Below are 8,583 nucleotides of genomic sequence, written 5' to 3'. Positions count from 1 at the left end.
AGGAAGTGAGAGGAGCAGTTTGGAACAACTAAGGGAGACAAACTTGTCTATCAGTTTGTTGTACTGTGGTGGCTTGAATGTTGCTGTGAGGCTGAAAGCTATGCCACCAGTGTTTCAAATGTCAGCAGGGTTACCCATGGTAGACAGATTTCAGTGGAGCTTCCAGACAAAATAGACTTGGAGGGAGGCTGGAGCCATCCACTTCTCAAAAAATTGGCCAGTGAAAAAACCTCACAAATAGCAATGAAACACTGTCTGATACATTACTGGAAAACTTTATGAATAGTTCTGAAACACTGTCTGATATAGTCCTGGAAGATGAGCTCCTCAACTCCGAAGGCACTCAAAATACAACTGGGGCAGAGCTGCCTCCTCAGAGTAGAACTGACCTTAATGATGTGGATAGAGTAAAGATTTCAGGACCTCCATTTGCTGATGTGGCACGTCTCAAGATAAGAAGAAACAGCTGCAACCATTCATTAATAATCAGAACATGGAAGTTGTCAAAATGAAATGGAACATATAACGATTGATATCCTAGCCATTAGTGAGCTGCAATGGACTGGTTTTTAGCTATTTTGAATCAATCATATGCTCTACTATGCTGGGAATGACAAATTGAAGAGGAATGGTATGACATTCATTTTCACAAAGAATATATCAAGATTAATCCTGAAGTACAATGCTGTCAGTGATAGGATAATATCATATATCTACAAGACCACTTAATACTACTGTTGTTCAAATTTATACACCAACCACCAAAGCCAAAGATGAGGAAATTGAAGATTTTTACCAACTTCTGCAGTCTGAAATTGACCGAACATGCAATCAAGATGTATTAATTATCACTCATGATTGGAATGCAAAAGTTGGAAACAAAGAATCACTGGTAGCTGGAAAATATGGCCTTGGTGATAAAATAATGCTGCAGATCACACGATAGAATTGTGCAAGACCAATGACTTATTCATTGCAAATATCTTTTTTCAACAACACAAACAGCAGCTATACACATGGACTTTACCAGATGGAGTACACAGGAATCAGACTGACTACATCTGTGGCAAGAAACTGGACTATATGAAGAAGCTCCATATCTTCAGCCAAAATAAGGCCAGGACCTGATTGTGGAACAGACCATCAACTACTCACATGCAAGTTCAAGTTGAAGCTGAAGATAATTAAAACAAGTCTATGAGAGTGAAATTATGACCTTTATTATATCCCTACTGAATTTAGAAACCATTTGAAGAACAGATTTGATGCACTGAACACCAATGACTGAAAACCAGAGGAACTGTGGGATGACTCAAGAACATCATCCATGATGAAAGCAAAAGGTCATTAAAAAGACAGGAAAGGAAGAAAAGGCCAAAATGGATGTCAGAAGAGACTCTGAAACTTGCCCTTCAATAGAGAGTAGCTAAAGCAAACTATAAAACAAAGAAATGACACGATAAAAGAGCTGAACAGAGGATTTCAAAGAAAAGCTCAAGAAGCCAAAGTTAATTATTGTAATGAAGTATGTAAAGACCTGAAGTTAGAAAACAAAAAGGAAAGAACACACTCGGCATTTTTCAAGCTGAAAGAACTCAGGAAGAGATTCAAGCATTGAGTTGCAATACTGAAAGATTCTATGGACAATATATTGAATGATGTAAGAAACATCAAAAGAAGATGGAAGGAATTCACAGAATCACTGTACCAAAAGAATTGGTCAATGCTCATCCTTTTTAGGAGGTGGCATATAATCAAGAACCAATGGTATTGAAGAAGCTGAAGCTGCACTGAAGGACTGGCAAAAAAACAACTCCTCAGGAATTGATGGAATACCCACTGTGATGTTTCAACAAACAGATGCCATGCAGCACCACTCATTTGGCTATGCCAAGAGATTTGGAAGATGGCTACATGGCCAATTGACTGGAAGAGATCCATATTTGTACCCATTCCAAAAAAAGGAGATACCACAGCATATGGAAATTATTGAAAAATATCATTAATATCACATGTAAGTAAAATCTTATTGAAGATAATTCAAAAACGGTTGCAGCAGTATATTGACAAGAGAACTTCCAGAAATGCAAGCTGGATTCAGAAGAGGATGTGGAACAAAGGCTATCATAGCTAATGTCAGATGGATCTTGGATGAAGCAAAGAATACCAGAAAGATGTTTATTTGTGTTTCACTGACTATGAAAAAGCATTCGATTTTGTGGATCATAACACATTATGGATAACATTGAAAGGAATGGGAATTCCAAACACTTAATTATACTCATGAGGAACCTGTACATAGACCAGGAGGCTGTTGTTTGAACAGAACAAGGGGATACTGCATGGTTTAAAATCAGGAAGGGAGTGTGTCAGGGTTGTATCCTTTCACCATACTTATTCAATCTGTATGCTCAGCAAATAATCCGAGAAACTGGACTATATGAAGAAGACCATGGATGGCATCAGGATTGGAGGAAGGTTCTTTAACAACCTGTGATATGCAAATGACACAATTTTTCTTGCTGAAAGTGAGGATGACTTGAAGCTCTTACTGATAAACATTAAAGACTACATATAGTCTGCAGTATGGATTACACCTCAATATAAAGAAAACAAAAATCCTCACAACTGGACCAATAAGCAGCATCATGATAAATGGAGAAAAGACTGAAGTTGTCAAAGATTTCATATTACTTGGTTCTACAATCTACACCAATGGAAGCAGCAGTCAACACATCAGATGTATTGCACTGGGCAAATCTGCTGCAAAAGACCTCTTTCAAGGCTGAAGAGCAAAGATGGCTCCTTAAAGACTAAGGTGCACTTAACCCTAGCCATGGTATTTCCAATTGTCTCATATGCATGTAAGAGCTGGACAATGAATAAGAAAGACAAAAGAGTTGATGCTTTTCAGTTGTGGTGCTGGCAAAGAATACTGAGAGTACCGTGGACTGCTAAAACAACTAACAAATCTGTCCTAGAAGAAGTGCAGCCAGAATGCTCCTTGGAAGCAAGAATGGCCAGATTTCATCTCACCTACTTTGGTCATGTTGTCAGAAGGGACCATTCTCTGGAGAAGGATGTCATGCTTGGTAAAGTGGAGGGTCAGTGAAAAAGGAGAAGTCCCTCAACGAGATGGATTGACACAGTGGCTGCAACTATGGGCTTGGGTATAGCAGTTATCATGAGGATGGCACCCATATCAGGCAGTGTTTTGTTCTGTTGTACATGAGGTCACTATGAGTCAGAGACAATTCGATGGCACCTAACAACAATAACAACAAGAAATACTTTCACAAAGAGTTTCTGGGAAAAAAAATGGAAAGTATACTGATTCATTTTCATAGCTACCATTTGTTCAATAATTGAGAAGAACTACATTAATGTCAATTGCCAATCTAAATAGCTAGTAAATTCTGTCTTCCTGAATACCCAAAACATACTTTAAATTCATTGCCAAACACATTCCATGTGTAACACTGAACTAGAAACCCTTTGGAACTAAAAGATGTGATCCAGAAACTCATGAGCAGATAGGAACATCAAGAAGCCTAGTGATGGAACTGGACTATCCCCAGATGTTGAGTGAAACTCAAACTCTGACCCAATGAAAACCATTTCTTGGGTTAGCCCCAAAGCAGTATCTTAAGTCGCCTAGAATTTTCAGTTAATTACAACAACAACAACAACAACAACATACAAATCAACTGGCTTCTGACAGAGTGAAAAGAGTAGTGACTATGGTAGTTGTGTGTCAACTTGGTTGGGCCTGGTTGAGTGGCTAGGCAGCTGGATGTAGTATTCCCCATGATGAGACTGGTAATCAACTTCATGGTGGAATCTACTGTGAGCAGCTGATGTGGTCTGTTTCCTGCATATAAGAAGCAGCTTTGAGAATGTTTTCTAGCTTATGGCATGCTTGAACCCTGCATGTAGCCGAGTTGTTGTTCAGCAGCCTGCCATGCTCTGGCAACCTTAGGACTTCCAACAGACTTCAATTAATGGTCTGCTGTGTAGTTTGGTAACATCAGGATTGTGCCCTTTTACTTGTCAACCTTAGGCTTGTCAGTCTCAGCAGCCAACAGCTGTCTGAATGAAGAAAAGCCTCTAGCTCTAGTGGGCCGGAGCAGGAGGCAGAGCTGAAGCCCAAGGTTGAGGGGCTTTTACCCAGCCCCTAGAGCCTGGCACTTTGAACTTGTACTTAAAGCTTCCAAACCGCAAGAGAATAAACTCCTGTTTGTTCAAGCATCCCATTTGTGGTATCTTCTGTTAGAGCGGCACTAGGTAACCAGGATAGTAAGGATTTTATTTTTAACATTCTTATGAGTCGGGGCCGACTCGACGGCACATAACAACAACAACAACAACAATAATGATAATTAGACTGTGACAATTTGTTGAGTAGTACAAATCAAATTAAACTTTTTTTCTTCTTCTTTTAAACTAGCAAGAAACTGTCATTGAAACACCTGGTATGTCTAACAATTATGTATAGTACTAAAGCCCAATTTTTGTCATATTATGAAAACACAAAGGTGAAAAATAAGCTTCAAAACTCTTAAATATAATTGTTGATGTACTAGTGCATAAAAACTTAACAATAAAGGAGGCAAAATATGTAATACATTTTTTAAAGAACAGGATTAAGGGGAAAAATGACTTGTCATGATTTTGATCTTATTGTATAAAAAGAGCAAACTCCCTCTTTAAGAGATTAATCAGTTCTCTCAAGGCCTCTGGGTAGTCTAAATGTTTTCATTGTGCTATATTATTCCAAACTTTCATCATAGTATTCAATGCAGCGTAATGTAATTTAGGCATGAAAGAATTGATACACCCAGCAAGAGTGGCTTCACTCTCTCCTCACTGATGGTATCTGATCTAATAGGTGGAGAAATGTGCTGAATTGTCACAGTATACATTTCAGTGAGAAAAATCACTACCGTATAGAAATATTTATGAAGTGCTGACAACATATCAATTAATAACGACTGCAAGATAAAAAGCGGGAATATTCTATTCCTTACAAGTAGAGAAAGTGCCAAGTCATGCAGTCACTCATACTGCAACACAGCAAATAATTTCACCTCAGGTAGGGTAGTCATACCTGACAGAGATTTTGCTAACAGTTGAATAGTTAAAAAGAGCAATTAGCAAAACCATGTGTATAGTGTGCTAATACCAATGTGAAACAGAAAAGAGGGGAGAGTGTACATACATATAAGCAACACCTGTCACTGCTGAGTCAATCTCAATCATGGTAACCCATGTGCTACAGAGTAGAACTGCTTCTTAAGATTTGCTCAGTCATAATCTTACTTAAGCTGATTGTCAGGCCTTTCCTCCACGGCATCACTGCATGGGTTCAAACCACCAATATTTAGGTTAGTAGTTGAGGGTAAACCATTTGCTCCACCCAGGAATTTATTCAGACATATTAATTTGTATATGTAAAAAATGTTTATCTAAGAAACAGGTAAAGTGAATGCCCAGAGGTCAGATGTCACAGTTCAGGGATGGATGTAGACTTAATGGTATGTATTAACTAGTTAAAATATGTATTTCTTAAAAGATTAGCAGAACAGATGATGAGTAAGGACACTCTGAGAGAATAAGTTAGCAAGCTTTTGAAGAACTATCATGAATTTCAAATGACAGTTAAAAAAAAAAGATAGTCTACTCTTTGATCTGTATACTAAGTGTCTCATGAGGTGTAACAAAGATAGTTTGATGACTAAACATGGTGAACCTCAGTACTGTCATTTATTAGTTATCTATACTTAGGCAATTAGCATCTATTTTTTAAATAGATGCTAAGCCACTCTTGCTAGGTGTATCAAATGTAAAATGTAAAATGGATGTACTTATATGCATATGTTCATGTGTGTGGTAGAGGGGCAGGCTGGGTATAATCAAGACATAGGGGAGCTGAGGAGATCTTATTAACTAGTAGAATGAATCCCCAGCACTCTAGAGTTGACAAGTGACCCTGGAACACCACAGGTTTGAACAACATGGGTCTATTTATATATGGATATTTTTCCAAGATACGGATCTTGGAGAAATTCAAGAGCTACTAGACACCACACCAGGGGAATTACATGACTTAATGGAGATGACTGCTTCCAAACCAGTGTCAGATGATGAGACAGGAGATATAGAAGATGTGCCAGAAGACAAAATGACATTAGATAATCCAGCAGAAGGGTTTTAACTATTCAAGACTGTTTTAGACTTCTTTTATGACATGTGCCCCTCTATGATATGAGCACTGAAAGTAAAGCAAACGATGGAAAACGGATTGGTACCATATAGAAACCTTTTTTGAGAAATGAAAAGGCAAAAGTTCAGATAGAAATTACGATGTATTTCCCTAAAGTTACATTGAGTGTCCCTGTCTTTCCTCCCCTTCCACCTCCTCCACCTCTTCTGACTTTGTCACCCTTAAGATAATAAACCAATCCCTCTTCTTCCTCCTCCTCCTCCTCAGCCTACTCATTCTAAGACCAGGATGAAGACCTTCATGATTATGTACTTCCACTTAATGAATAGTAAATAATCATGCCATATAGTTATTAAGCTATCTGTTGTGTATGTGTGTGTTTTCTCATAAAAATCTAACAATGATATGACAAGAACTAGGTTGACTGACTGTCACTGTTATCTGCAAGGCTTCCTGTCAACAGTAAGCTATTAGTAAAGTTTCTGGTCAGTCAAGAATTATACATAGGTTTCCAACTGATGGGGTGGGAAATACCTGTGCCACTAATCCGCTGGTAAAATTTTGAGGGTGACAGCAATTCCTCCCCCATTTTTAAAAACTAAGCAAGGAAATGATAATTAGAATCTTTCTGTGTCAGTATGTCCTTCCTTTATAGTCTCTCCTTCAGCTGGGTTGCAAAGCAGCTTCATCTCTGATGCCAGTCTTCAGTTTCACAGATACTGAATACTTTCGTACATTTCCACGGGCCTACATTTTGGGAAAGTTAGGAGACATGTTTATTGTTCATTAAACTTCAGTATATACATTTTATGGTTGTCTTAAAATTTACTGACACAAAACCCCAGGCAGGCAGCTATTAGCACTTTTTTTTTTGCCCTATTTATTACTCATAGGTGTCCTTCCAAAACAGTCTACATTTCTACGTATAAGTCCAATTTATCTATATGGGCAGCCAGTGGTAAAACATCATTCCTTTTCCTGTTTTCCTATGCTTAAGCCAGCTATAAATCTATCTGTAAGCCAAACAGATTCAACTCAGGTTCATAATAAAATAGTGCTGTCCCAGGAAAACTGTACTCAACCTGTTTTTAATCTTCAGGAAAGCTTAACTGTTACCTCAGGTTTAAAAATTAAGCTATGTAAGTCAACACTATAATCACAAAGATGAAACGTGCAACAGAATTCTTTCTGAATGGATTTGCTCTGTCATATTTAGTGTAGCAAACCAATATGTGAGCTCTAACATTATGTCACACTAATATGTTAGCCAATTGATGTGCACAGGAAGGTACTCTGGAAGTAAATTGAAATAACTCCAAATTCTAAGCTTAATTCCTCTTGTGTAGAAACCATCTCCCCAATGATCAGGCAAAATGAACTGTAGTTTTATACAGTTAATTCAGAGGATGATTGATTATTGGCCAGTAGTCTGTTTGTGAGTCACCACTTATTATTATTATTTTAATCTACTCCAGGGACACACTTTCAATTTCACAGTCTTTTGCACACTGTGGACAATGGCTTTTAATTTCTTAAAGATCACAAAAAGGTCTCCAAAGAACAGAAAGAGAAGTGGATGTCCAGAGAGTGAATGTCTCTGCTCACGTTTGCACAATCATCTCATGTGTAGTGTTGTAGTTTAGGAGCTGAAAGAGGAATTAAGGAAGGAGCATTCTTCATGTAAGAAAAGGCACACTGGCCTCTTAAAATAATATAGATGTTCTGTTCAATAGATGATAAACATTCTTGAAGATACCACTCCTTAATTGTTTGTGGATTATGTCTCTTTATTTTAGCACTAAAGTAATAGTTTCTAGCAGAGTTAAGGAAGATCTTGTCAGGAAACAGTTGTTTTCCTCCTACAGACTAACATTCCTGCAGGCAATACAGCAAATTAACCAATATAAATGTTTCCTTCAAACCACAGAAATCTTTCATCTATTTAGGAAAGATCATACAATATAACATGCTGAACTATTTCTATTAAGCCCAAAGAGACAAAAAATTGAAAAGAATAAATCCATTATAAAGAATTCATATCTGCTGCTTTGTGTGCAATCCATAATACACCGTATTGTGCAAACTATAGGAGATGATGACCTAACAATACAGAATGTAGAGAGGCTTTTGACAACAGAAAAGCATAAGAGAGAGTATCATTTAATGGAGAGTGAAAAAAAAAGAGAAAAAAAAAAAAGATCCTGGATTCTTTTTCCTCCTTTTATTTGTTGTATCACTTTGTAAAATTTCTCTATGCTTTGCTTTTTTCATCACAAAAATGAGACCTATGGTTTTATTTTTATAAAGTGCTTTAGGATTTAGGAGAGCCCAGAATGCATTATATGATGAAAGCCACCATG

Source organism: Orycteropus afer, unplaced genomic scaffold (genome assembly GCF_000298275.1).
Source record: "Orycteropus afer afer isolate SDZICR_OR568_19922 unplaced genomic scaffold, OryAfe1.0 scaffold00001, whole genome shotgun sequence".
Taxonomy (NCBI): domain Eukaryota; kingdom Metazoa; phylum Chordata; class Mammalia; order Tubulidentata; family Orycteropodidae; genus Orycteropus; species Orycteropus afer.
This window is presented reverse-complemented; position numbering follows the sequence as displayed.